The following is a 14,111-nucleotide window of genomic DNA, read 5'->3' on the forward strand; positions in this document are numbered from 1 at the left end:
ATGCAAAAAATCAAAGATGACATAAACAGATGGAGAAATATACCATGTTCTTGGATTGGAAGAATCAATACTGTGAAAATGACTATACTACCCAAAGCAATCTACAGATTCAATGCAATCCCTATCAAACTACCAATGGCATTCTTCACAGATTAGAACAAAAAATCTTACAACTCATATGGAAACACTAAAGACCCCGAACAGCCAAAGCAAACTTGAGAAAGAAAAACGGAGTTGGGAATCAGGCTCCCCAACTTCAAACTATACCACAAAGCTATAGTCATCAAGACAGTATGGTACTGGCACAAAAACAGAAATATAGATCAGTGGTACAGGATAGAATGCCCAGAGATAAACCCACACACATATGGGCATCTAATTTACGACAAAGGAGTCAAGAAAATACAATGGAGAAAAGACAGCCTCTTCAATAGGTGGTGCTGGGAAAACTGGACAGCTACATGTAAAAGAATGAAATTAGAACACTACCTAACACCATACACAAAAATAAACTCCAAATGGATTAAAGACTTAAATGTAAGACCAGACACTATAAAACTCTTAGAGGAAAACATAGGAAAAACACTCTTTGACATAAACCACAGCAAGATCTTTTTTGACCCACCTCCTAGGGTAACAGAAATAAAAACAAAAATAAACGAATGGGACTTAATTAAACTTAAAAGCTTTTGCACAGCAAAGGAAACCATAAACAAGACAAAAAGACAACCCTCAGAAAGGGAGAAAATATTTACAAATGAAACAACAGACAAAGGACTAATCTCCAAATATACAAACATCTCATGGAGCTCAATATCAAAAAACAAACAATCCAGTTAAAAAATGGGCAGAAGACCTGAATAGACATTTCACCAAGGAAGACATACAGATGGGCAAGAGGCACGTGAAAATATGGTCAACATCACTAATTATTAGAGAAATGCAAATCAAAACTACAATGAGGTATCACCTCACGCCGGTCAGAATGGCCATTATCAAAAAAGCTAGAAACAATAAATGCTGGAAAGGTTGTGGTGAAAAGGGAACCGTCCTGCACTGTTGGTGGGAATGTAAATTGATACAACCACTATGGAAAATAGTATGGAGGTTCCTTAAAAAACTAAAAATAGAACTACCATATGACCCAGCAATCCCACTACTGGGCATATACCCTGAGAAAACCATAATTCAAAAAGTATCATGTACCACAATGTTCACTGCAGCACTATTTACAATAGCCAGGACATGGAAACAATCTAAGTGTCCATCGACAGATGAATGGATAAAGAAGATGTGGTACATATGTACAATGGAATATTACTCAGCCATAAAAAGAAATGAAATTGAGTTATTTGTAGTGAGGTGGCTGGACCTAGAGTCTGTCACACAGAGTGAAGTAAGTCAGGAAGAGAGAAACAAGTACCATATGCTAACACATATATATGGAATCTAAAAAAAAAAAAAATGGTACTGATGAACCTAGTTGCAGGGCAGGAATAAAGAGGCAGACATAGAGAATGGACTTGAGCACACAGAGTGGGAGGGGAAGCTGGGGTGAAGTGAGAGTGGTATCGACATATATACACTACTGAATGTAAAATAGTTAGCGGGTGGGAAGCAGCAGCATAGCACAGGGAGATTGCCTCCATGATTTGCGATGACCTAGAGGGGTGGGATAGGGAGGATAGAGGGAGGCTCAAGAGGGAGGGGATATGGGGACATGTGTATGCATATGGCTGATTTGCTTCGTTGTGCAACAGAAACTAACACAGTATTGTGAAGTAATTATACTCCAATAAAGATCTATTTTTAAAAAATGAATAATATCTGATTCATGTCACCAAACAGCTCATAGTTTAATTTAGTATTTCTAAAGCAAATAAAAATGAGAAAGTGTAGCGTCCAGGGCCAAAACCACCGAAGGTTCTGATTCAGAGAGCCTGAGGTGGGGTGCACAGTCCAGGGCTCACCACGCACTTGGAGAAGCACATTTTATGAGCTAGAGAGGCAACTGGAAAGCCTCTGGTCACTCAGACACATCACTGTTAGGGCTTTGAGCTGTTCCCCAATTTTCTCACAGCCCACAAGATAACCCTAGGTCACAGACACTAACGGTGAAAATCTCTTCTCTAAGAAGGACCTACTTTGTCAAGAAATTAGTGCCATATTGGGACTTTTTCATAGCAAACTCTAACTAAGCAATTCTGTAAATTCAATATACTTTAAGTTCTCTTGATTTAAGCCCATTCCATTTCGTACTCCCTTTAGTGAATACCAAGAAGAGCCACTAACCGATGCCTATATATCAATCGTCACACCTTCATATTCTGGAAGACCAATATTAGTTCTCTATTGAACATTCTCTTTTCCTGGCTCTGTAACCCTATTCCTTTAGCATATCCTCCTAAGGTTTATTTCCCAAACTATCTCCACTGCTGTTCTCCAGATTCTCTCCACGTTATTTAAATCTTACAGTAATTGGCAACTCAGAGCTGCCATTAACCCACACAGTGATTTTATGTGAAACAGAAAACAGCCTCCTTCCTTGAGACACTTTACTTCCATCTCATGGAAAATTGTCACTTATACTAATTTTGTTAAGACAAGTTGCTGCTGGCAGAAATTTGTCCTAATAAATACACAACTATGTAATGTCTGTAATGTGACTGGCAGCCAGATAGATAGATAGATAGATCCAGTTTGCCATGTTCCCTCTGCACACCACATTTGGTGTCTGGCCCTCACAGATAAACTCTGGGGACATTTGTGTCTTTTCAAAAATTTCTACTCTAGGTCCCAACACATATTTTCCACCACCAAGGAAAGGAGGTGGGATAGATCTTTTGATGATAATTATGCCTTACATCTTCAGGCAGAATTCTGTTTTTCCCTGACTTGCTGCCTTGTGGGTGGAATGTTTGGAAAAGGTTGGATTACTGGGAAATTAGTCTTTTTATAGGCAGCTTATTTATGGAAAAGAAAGAGTACTGTCAGTTCAAGTTCTCACTGTTTAACTAGAGAAAAATGAAAGGTGGGTAAAATCCACATAAACACAATGACAAAGAAATATTTTGTCAAGAAGTAAACTGCACTGTACAGGGATGTGTAATAAGGGCTGTAGATGTGCCTTAATCTACGAAATGAAGTGGAGAATTAACGCAATCAGGCTTTCTTTCTTTTCTCCCTCCTTTTTTCTCCCACTCTCCTCACTTTCAAAGAAAAGTGCTATATGAATAATTGAGGCAAGGAGATTTTTTTTTCCTTGAATAATTCAGGAAATTGCCTCAATTTTCCTCTTCACTTTTCACTACATTTACTTGTGTAGACTCGGAGCACATCTGCATAATGAGACGACATCGTTACTGCACAATCAACAAGGTATTTTTTCTTTTGCCTTAATTTTTCAATTGATTACGTGACACAACTGTATCAACCATACATTGATCTGAACTCTTAAGGGAAAAGAAAAAAAGAAAAAAAAGACTAGACTAGCCATGCTGGTCTTGCCCCACCCTTAACTCTTGCTGCCTGAGGCAGCATTATCTCGAAGCAGTGAGCAGCATTCTCTCCAACTAGTATATTTTATTATGTAATTAACAAAGTTGGCCTGTTCCCTTATAAATCAAGAGGATCTTGTGTGTGTGTGTGTGTGTGTGTGTCGTACGCGGGCCTCTCACTGTTGTGGCCTCTCCCTTGCGGAGCACAGGCTCCGGACGCGCAGGCTCAGCGGCCACGGCTCACGGGCCCAGACGCTCCGCGGCATGTGGGATCTTCCCGGACCGGGGCACGAACCCGTGTCCCCTGCATCGGCAGGTGGACTCCCAAGTACTGCGCCACCACGGAAGCCCAAAACAAGAGGATCTTAACTTAATTCTGGGGAAACTGGACACAAGATGATGTAAGAATGACTCCAAACTGCTTTTGTAAGCCAATAAAAATTTGATTGACATCAGACCCATTATAGATTCTGTATCAGAAATTTGGTTTCACATTCAGAAATGGCTCAAACACCTTGCCTCAGTTTAGTAAGCTCAGCTTACAGGGGTTTATCAGTAATTTTTCTAAAGCCAGACCTAAAACATAGATTCCTGTTTACATCTACAACAAGGTATCTACTTAGATACTTCTTCATTATTCAGAGTGTTTCCAAATATCCAGTGTGGTTACAAATATTTCAACATATCTTTTCACTCTTGCTGCTGCATAACTCATGGAAACTTCCCATGTTACTGTTTCTGAAGAAGTCTTCGTTACTAATTAAGCACTCACAAGACATAAGCACAAACCTGGCTTGGTCCAGTGCCCGCCCCACCCCTCCCAACAACACAGCCATAGTTGTTGACTCAAAAGGAAGCAGAATGTCAAGGACTTTTCACCTAGATGGAGGACGTGGCTTGCTTTCCTTTCCCTCGATTTATTAAACACAGCACGATCCCTGAATGAAAATCAACCCTGGTCCAGCAGGGGACTGAGTTATTAAATATCACCACTGTTAACGTCTGCACGATATTTGTGTGTGTTTACACTGGAATGATTGATTGATTCACTGTTCTAGAGTTTTAACCTCTCGTTTCCCTCTCCTCACTTCCTGGTGATTATTTGTTGCTCCCAATAGCTTCATTTATTTTTAATTCAATTTTTCTTCTTTTGGTCTTTTCTTTCTTTCCTTCCTTTCTACCTTTCTTTCTTTTCATTGTAAACATATTTTTCCCTTTCAGTCCTACCTCTTTTCTCACTATCTGTAATACACTATTTTTTCCTTGAATTTTCTTGTTGGATAAACAGTTTTTAGTCCTTGACTCAACCATGGCACATATAGGAAAACTCTCAAGCCTCTTGCTCTGCTCTCGGAAAGGCTATACATGTCTTCAATCCATTCTGAGTTGATGCTTGTGTATGGTGTAACACAGTGGTCCAGTTCCAGTTTTTTGTACATAGCTGTCCAGTTTTCCCAGCACCATTTATTGATGAGACTTTACTTTCCCCATTGTGTATTCTTGCCTCCTTTGCAAAAATCAATAGACCAAATATGCATGAGTTTATTTCCAGGCTCTCTATTCTGTTCCATTGATCTATGTGTCTGCTTTTATGCCAGTACCATACTGTTTTTATTATCACAGCTTTGTAATACAGTTTGAAATCAGGATGTGTGATACTTCCAGCTTTGTTCTTTCTCAAGATTGCTTTGGCTATTTGGGGTCTTTCGGATGTGTTAATTAACTCAATGGGGAGAATCTTTTCAAATGTATACCGGTATCAAATCATCATGTTGCCCATTTTAAATATCTTACACTTTTATTTGTCAATTGTACTCAATAAAGCTTGGGGGGGGTCCTAAAAAAGAAAAAAGAAAAGAAAAGAGGGAGGCTATATAAGTTGCTGCTAGAAATCTAACCAGAAATTCTCCTCATTTAATCCAAACACACCTCTACCTGCTAATGGAGGAAGCCCTTCCCCAAGTCCACGGGGCTTCACCTCAGCTCCCAGAAGGCAACAGCCTCACGCACTCTCAGTCTCCCTAGTTGTCACGTGTGATTATTAAGAGCATACATAGACATCAGGGTCAGATAAACCTGCACTGGAATCCCAGCTGCACTGATCCTCAGCAAGTTACATAAACCCCCCAACTGATGGTCTCAGTTTCCTCCTCTGTAATGCAGATAATCATAATTGCTGCTACTGTAAAAAAATATATAAACCAATTAATGAGAAGCACTTAGCGCGGTACCTGACAAATACTAATCCTGATATGATAGCTCACATGTCCTAACACTTCCATGTGCCAAGCAGTGAGCTAAGCATTTAGTTACCTCACCTTGCACCAGCACTATGGGTTAATGTATTTCATCATCCACATCTTCCAAAGGAGGTAAATGCACACCATGGTGAGTTCTCCAACAATGATCCTAACAGCAGTCACAACCATGACAGCTGAGCCCTGGTGAGCACTGCCTCTGTGTCAGGCACAGTCATGACGGATGATTTCCTCATGGCTGTGATGTCTGCATCCCAGGGGCAGTGGCTGTCTCAGATACTTGGCAGACTCCTCTACCTGCTGCATCCTGTGGAAACTAGACTTACGGTGCAGTGGGAAGGGGAACAGCAGCTCACACATGACAACAGAAATGTGACACCACAATAGGAGCAACAGGAGAGGACCCAAAAGTATTAAGGCCTGCAGAGCGGAGAGATTATGTGTGTCGTGGAGGCCAACCAGGCAATGCTGCTCTCTTGGACTGATTAGTCTTAGTCCCCAGAATTTGACTGGGGTGTTGGGTGGTAGCACCTCTGCTGGACCCCCAAAGACTCAGCAGGGCACAGTGTGCAGACTTTTGCTACAGGCAAATACAGACATTTCCAACATCACTCACAGTAGGCTGTCTTTGAAAGCGTAACCTCTGTCCACTATGGCCTATCCTAAATGGGTAATCAGACCTGCAGATATTAATTAAACTTATGGTTCTATTTATTGTAGCACTCTGGGGATTGAACAGACAGCAAATAGCAATAAGTACTTCTGAATGTTCTCTTTGGCTTAATTACTGTTCCATAGTTAGTCTATCAAATTGATGTACAATCAACAAGGCTGTACTTCCTTATACTGCTCATTTAGAGCGAATGCTCGGGAGCTGCCAACATCTTTCTCACAGTGCCTGAGTTCACTGGAGAATCAAAACAGGACAGACCCGAGGAGGCTTTTAATCTAGCCCATCACATATCAGTTTGGCAGGGAGCTCCTCTCTCCCCCAGCCAGCATCTTCCTTTTTATACATAACCTTGATAGGCACTGGAAGGTCCTCTGGACTAACTATATCATCACACCCAGCCTACACAAGACAAAGGGAAGGGCAGAGTTATCAAGCATCCCCTGGCTTTTAAGCCTCATATACAGCCAACATAGATAATTAAAAGTATAGATTCCTGAAATCTAAAGGGACTTTAGAGGTTATCTAATACAACCACCTCATTTTATTCAAGATGAAACTGAGACCAGAGAAGCAAAGTGGCTTGACTAGGTCATACAATGTCTTAGTAAGGTAATCTTGGGTTGTAATAAAGGGAGACCCAACTCAAGCTAGCTTAATTAAGTAAAAGAATATTTATCACAAGAGTACCGAGGACTCCTACGGAATCCAATCAGGGCTTTGAAGGAAATGGAAAGTCACCAGCCTCTCATTTCTGCTTCCTCCTGCACATCTGCTCCCTTCTCGTACCTGCCATGCTCTTAGATCTTGTCCCTCACAACTTCAGCTTGAATGTGGCTTTGAGTTGCCATGTTACCAAAATCTGATCCCAACTTCAAAGCCTAACATCTTCTAACCACAGGTTCCATGTCTCCTCCAATTCAGCAAATTATGAATTTGATTGGCTCATCTTGGGGACAGAGTTCAGGCAGAAATACAATCAGCTGCGGCCAGGATGCTGGGCTACCCAGGCCCACCCCTTAGGATTGGGGAGGGGAACAGTTCCACCAGCGAGGAATGAGATAGACACCCGAAGTAATAGTAGAGCCAACACTCACATCCAGACTTTCCAACCCTGCATCTAACCCTTCCTATAAAATGGTATATTATACCATTTCTCAATTTCAGTCCAAGGATTATCTTTCACTTAAAGGGGAAACAGTTCGAGGCTAGAATGACTTTAAAATGGTGGTTGTATAACGGTGGCCTTAGAGTGGCCACATGCAAAATTGGAAGAAAATCATTGCAGTTATCTTGCTTCTTGAATATCCATCCATAAATACATTAGAAAGAGACCACTGGGAACAAATACAAAAAATCAAAATACAGATGCTGGATTTCCTTCTCCATTTTCCTCATGAAAATAGCGTGTTTCAGTGGTATTAAGAGACCCTTTATCAGGTCTTGTAATCCAAGTGATGAGCAGAATGCCATAAAATCACTCTCCTCTCTTGGAAGAATCTAATAACGGTACAAATCATCCTCTAGTATCTGAACTATTTCAATTTGCTGTTACTCTTTAGGAAGGAACAAACTGTGGTTTTAAATTCAGATTTTAGTTATCTTTCTATTTCCTCCCTTACATTACTTTAAATTTCCTTCTACTCAGTGAGTGAGGAAAGATGCAACACTCACTCTTCCCTCCTGACCTACCTCTTTTGCTTGACTGCCTCTTTCCTTCTACTCTGTTTTACACTGGAAATAAGAGAGAGCTTAAATGAATCCATGCAGGCAGTGAAGGCCAAAAAAAAATGAAAATTATAAATATCGGGTGAGAGCTTGGATTGCTATGTTTGAAAGGAAAGTCATGTAGATAGGAAAAGGTGCTGAGCTGGTGGTGGAGGAGAACCATCCTTGGGCCTGGATGTGGAACACACCAGCCGTTTGACTAGACAGAGGCCCTCTGGGTCCTGAGTGTGGTTTCGTGGCAATGTGCTAGAAGAGACCTCTTTTCAGACATGCCTGGCTAGACCTTCAGTTGCCCTGGTCACTCTAGAAGGCCCTGTTCACACCCCGGGCACACCACAGGCTGAGGAAGCCTAAGTCAGAAAGTGGAAACCCTTGTGCAGCTCCTGCCTCTGGCACCAACTAGCTTTTATGCAAGCCATTTACCTCCCCACCCTCTTTCCTCACTGCAAAGGGGGGACTTTGGACCAGAAGATCTTGATCAAAGTCAAGATCAAGACCTTTCTATATTTTGGGCTCTGAAAAGTCCTACACATACTATGGACACTCTTCCCAGAGACATGCACAGGCACTTCAAGTGTTGTGTACACTTTTAAGGGCACCCATCTACCTGTCTAAAGCTATCTTTGAACCTGTTACTGATTCATAAACCCCAAGTTAATATCCACTGAACCAGATAAATTCTAAGGCACTTTCAGCTCTGGGTGTCTGTAAATACCCATTACTCCCAAATCTACCTATGGAATAAAAGCATTTCAGCGCTCTGTGGGGCATGAGAGATCATCAATTCTACATTCTCCTTTTACAGATGAAGAAACTGGGGGTCCGGGAGCGTAGACTCTGTGATCAGAGTCTGTGAGGCTGGGATGAGAACCTGTGTCCTCGGGCTCAGGTTCCCTGGTGTGGGTGCTGCTAGGGCAGGGGATGCATGTCTTCTGGGGGCTCCCTAGGCTCTGCCTCCCCCACCCCAGGAGCTCTCTGCTCCCCTGTGCCTGTTGCCTCAAGCTCCTGACTTGAGGGAACTGGTAGGATATGGTCCTGGAGTTCCGTGCAGTCCAGTGAGAGAGGTTGGATGCCACCTTGAGATCTATTGGTTGCAACACCAGTCAGCACTGGGAGCCGTGGGCAGTGCGTAGAACCAGTGCATGGCCTGCAGAGAAAATTGTTCAGCGACAAACAGCTCCATTTCAAGGACAGACAAAAGCAGTTCTCATATGCTGTTCCTAATGGTACCATCAGAGTTCCAGTGATGCCAGCCAAGCCAGGAGAGTTTTACTTGTTATTGAGAAAATAACAGAGAGTTCATTTCTGCCCTGACTCACCTAAAACCTCGGGCTTTTTGATCACAATAGTACAGAGTCGTGTCACATTCCATAAATCACATGTATGGGAGGAAGGCTTGAAGCATTTTCTCAGATTTGTATAAAATCCAGATTTTTTTTCTTTTTTGCCAGTCTCAACGAGCAGTGGGTGTCTGGGTGGGTGGATTGAGTGACACGTTAGTGAGAAAGTTCCCTCCTCTTGTGGAACTCCTCGGAAAAGGAGTCAGAGAGAGAGCACTTGAGAGTGACAGGCAGATCATGTAGCACTGCCGCTGATGAACAGGCGTTTAAATCTGTCAGAATCCCGAATTCAGAACAGCACTGGTATAGAGACAGAAGTGAACCAAACTTCACCAACCTTTGTCAGGTGGTGCCTCATTTCGGGCAAGGCCCTGGGGAAGTGTTTCAGACCCCTCCCTCCTCTCCTGCAACATCCTGCAGCCAATGGAGACCCTAGCAGCTCATGGCCAGGAAAGCATCCCCCCCCTTCCTCAGGTTCCCGAGGGAGTCCCCCTACCAGCCAGCCCCCTGGACATTACCTCCTCTACCTGCCAGGGTAGAAAGTAAGCTAATTGAGTTGCCAGAAATTCAGAGAGTCTGAGGACATGCCGCGGCGGCACAGCCATGACATGAGAACAGATGGAAAACTTCTCAGGAACAAAATGTGCACACAAAAAATGGATCCTGGCTTTGAAGTGTATATTCACGGTGCCGCTTTCAAGTCTTCTGAAAAGCCCAAGCTCGAATCTGACCTACTTAGGCGGTGTTCTTATTTATGTCTCCGACGAAGGAGCTGTATATTTAGCAAATGAGGACTATCCATCCCCCATGCCCGCTTCTTCACATTTATAGAGCCGAGCAATTTTCGCTTGTTAATTTTTCCCCAGATTGTCTCCATAAAAGTGGATATATAAGTTAAACACTGTTAAAAATCCATGAGTTCCAGGAATTTTGCATAAATGCATTCAGATTTTCATTGAGTGTGTGGGTTAATATTGCTTAAAAGAACAAGAATGAGACCGACAGTTGATCCGTGTTTGTTCATCCTCTCACAGTTGGCAAACCAGCTGCCTGGCTTGTCTGTTATTAATGCTGCAGTTCAGATTTACTGATGCTCCAACATGCAAACCGTGTAAATTTCAGCTAGCAGACTCTCCGTGTGCAAAGTGAGGTATAGAAGTGAAGCTATTATCTAGCTGACACATGCCAAAATAGACAGTAGTTTCAATTATCTGGGTTTTCAGGAAAAAGCCTTTTTAACCTTCATTATTATCAGGATAATTACCTTGATTCTCACCCTTTGTACATGTAATCATAACCGTAAAGTTTTAATCCCTTGTAACAAACAGCTGCCTCAAATCTATTTTGGAAGCAGTGGGTATAGAAATACTAAGTGAACTACATACATATAAAGAGCCTACCTTCAAAAGAGAGGGTTGATTCTTGCAACTCTGCTGAAAGGAGTCTTCCAAAGAGAAATCTTCTTTAGCAAAGTAGTTGACACAAGGATGTCACATCACTCAGCACTGAGATTCAGACTCCCCTGGATTTTGGTAGGAACAGAAAAGATCAATTTTAGGGAATTTAGGGCCCACTGTTTTCATGCATGCTGGAACAAATTCTTTTTCTTCCTGAAAATTTGCTAATTCTACCCCTTCTTACTGAATAGGAAAAAGGTGGATGAATACTGTATGAGACTAAAAAATAATAATAGAAAGTCTTAATATATTACGTGGTTTCTCTTCCAATTCTCAATACAGGTCTATGTTCAGTGTTTGATAGTATGATTTTATCAGCCCAGCTCTCTTCTTCTCAATTAAGCCAATGTGTGTAGAGGACCCCGGGTGTGCTCATGGCTGTGCTCCCAGCACCCACGTTCTCCTGAACTGTGGGCACAAGAGTCAGATTCTCCTGCACGTGGCATATGGCCCAGAGGCAGTGGCGACCATCATCATCACCATCACCACAAGGGACCCTCAGCAACTATCTCACCTGAAAGTGTGACTCTGATATATGTGCCTTCCTCTGCCTCCTGTTCCTTGCCCCACACCTTGTGCCTTCCAAAGAAGGTGCCCTGGTCTGAACCTAAAGCCTTCCTCCCTCCTCTTAAGAAAACTAAGAGCTCCATTTCTAGGTAATACTGTTGACTCCATGCCTGCTAAGTTGGCATCCTCTACTTAACCTACTTAGCTCAGTATGGTTAGATAAAAATAAACACGTGCATCCAGGGTATTTCTCTTATCTCCAGCTGGCTCCCAGGTCACTCTGGAACAGAGTTCATTGGGACACAGCAGGACCCTTAGACACAACTCCTGCAGTTCTGGCTGACAGACCTATTCTGCAACACCAAGTCTCAAGTGCACCTGATCTCCACACTTCAGTGGGAACGATATTGATGTGAGGATTAAGTTAGGTGATGCTTGTGCACTGAACTCAACAAATCACTGGCACGAAACAGACAATGTTGGAAAAATATTGCTACAAACTGAATTGTGTCCCCCCAAAAATCATTTTTTGAAGCCCTAGTCATCAGTGTAATACTATTTAGAGATGCGAGTCTTTGGGACATGATTAGGTTTAGATAAGGTCATGAGGGTGGGTCCCTCTTGATGGAATTAGTGCCCTTATAAAAAAGATGTCAATATACACTACCAAATGTAAAATAGATAGTTAGTGGGAAGCAGCTGCATAGCACAGGGAGATCAGCTCGGTGCTTTGTGACCACCTAGAGGGGTGCGATAGGGAGGGTGGGAGGGAGACGTAAGAGGGAGGGGATATGGGAATATATGTATAGCTGATACACTTTGTTATACAGCAGAAACTAACACACCATTGTAAAGCAATTATACTCCAATAAAGATGTTAAAAAAAAAAAAGATCTCAAAGATATTACTGTCTCGCCCTGTCATGTGAGGACAGAGCAAGAAGGCAGCCATCTGCAAGGCAGGAAAAGACCCTTACCTGGAACCTGATTGTGCTGACACCCTGATCTTAAGAACTGTGAGAACTAAATGCCTTTTGTTTAAGCCAGAGCCCATGGTATTTTGTCATCACAGCCCAAGCAGACTAAGATAAATATGTTCTCATCTTCCATGTGCCTTACCCCTTTTTAGCCCCCCCAATTCCTCTTTTTTCCGATTATTAGCAGCATTCTCACACATATAATTCCATGCCTCAAAGCTCTTTTCCTTCCTGAATCAATCTGAATATTCTGACTTACACTGAACTGAAAGACTGACCAGGAACCTACTATGTGCCTGAAATGCAAGGCCAAGTCTCATAGGACCCCATGCCCTCCAGTTAAACAACTGCCCTTGGTATCCCTAGGAGCTGCCTGTGGTCCTGCTCGCATCAGCTGTGATGCTGGGTTCAGAGACTGAAGTAAATGAAATACAGCTATGTTGGCTTCTGCTCCATTAGGAAAGGGAAAAATCAATGTTTGCCAAATGTGGAAGGACAAAATCAATAGCAAAAGAAATTTTATTTTCAACCTTCTAAGGGAGTATTACAAAGAAGACAGAGTGAAAATTATTATTATTTATTGATGTATATAGCACCTTCTGAAAGCCTCAAAGTGTTTTACGGAATTACAAACTGCCTTCATCCCTCTCTGAGTACAGATCGCTTTGTTCTGCTCATACACAGCCCTCTCCAGAAGGGGTGCGTGCAGGAAATACTAGGGCAACACAACACCACAGCTACAGGGCAGATTGCTTCAAGTTTGTGACTCATTTATTTATTAAAAAACAGAAAGTAATAATTACTAGTGCAATGAGGTTAGCATACTCGAATCCTGTGGAAAGTTCTTGAGGAAGAAGCTGTCTCTTTAGATTTTAAGTGGCATCATAATATACGTGGTTTGGCAGAAAAAGGAAAAAACCCTCTCCCCACTTTTCTCCAATGTTCCTTCGTTGGAACAAGTAGCACATTTGGGGAGAATCAGCCACCTGCTGCCAACATCTTAATGCAGTTCCTGGCAGAGGAGTTTTGATAGATGGCTTCAAAGCCTTGAGTGTAAACTGCTGAACAAAACTTTCAGGAGGATGAAACGTCAAAAGAGCGAGGCTGCAGGAAGCAGGGCTGCTGGAGGTTGGCAGCGGTCTGAAAAATCCACAAAAGGGAAGAGTCAAAATAAAATCCTATAAGCGTAGAGTGATTTCAACTTTTCAATCTCCTCTCACCTGTTTTTTTTCTCATTTCAGTTGTCACACTCTTTTGAGAGAGAGAGGGCAGGAATTATTAACCCCATTTTACAGAGGTTCGCAGAGCATAAGCGACTTACCCAAAATCACTCAACTATTTATTGGCAGAGCCAGGAATGGAACCTGGTCTCCTGGACATTTAGTCAGAAGGAAGATGAAAAATTAAGGAGCTCAACTTTCTACCTCAAACAGCAATCCCCTCCACAGCACCTCTGAAACGCAGGCAAATCTAGGGATGATGGATTCATCACTTCGTAAGAATTGCACTCAGTTTTTAAATTATTATTCAATCTTTTGGTTATTAAAATACAAACATCAACCTCGATATAATGTCCTCTGATTTCGCCTCACTGTGCCATGTAGAACTATCCAATCTAGTCTCACTCCCACTTGAGGACTGGCAGGTAGGGAAGACTACTGGGTATGTACCACCATCT

General features: G+C 42.3%; 1 long non-coding RNA gene across 4 annotated transcripts in view; it reads right to left on the minus strand.

The window, feature by feature from the left end:
• The window catches only part of LOC141276108 (uncharacterized), a 381,052-nt gene that overhangs the window by 325,684 nt on the left and 41,257 nt on the right, over window positions 1-14,111 (minus strand). For 2 of the 4 annotated variants that reach the window (XR_012325054.1, XR_012325057.1), the window contains exons 2-3: window positions 13,237-13,573; window positions 10,894-11,015 (exon numbers count right to left, since the gene is read on the minus strand). This is a non-coding gene — a long non-coding RNA (uncharacterized lncRNA). The remainder of the gene's footprint in view (window positions 1-10,893; window positions 11,016-13,236; window positions 13,574-14,111) is intronic. The other 2 variants (XR_012325055.1, XR_012325058.1) reach the window with 2 other exon arrangements.

Source organism: Tursiops truncatus, chromosome 12, assembly GCF_011762595.2.
Source record: "Tursiops truncatus isolate mTurTru1 chromosome 12, mTurTru1.mat.Y, whole genome shotgun sequence".
Taxonomy (NCBI): Eukaryota; Metazoa; Chordata; class Mammalia; order Artiodactyla; family Delphinidae; genus Tursiops; species Tursiops truncatus.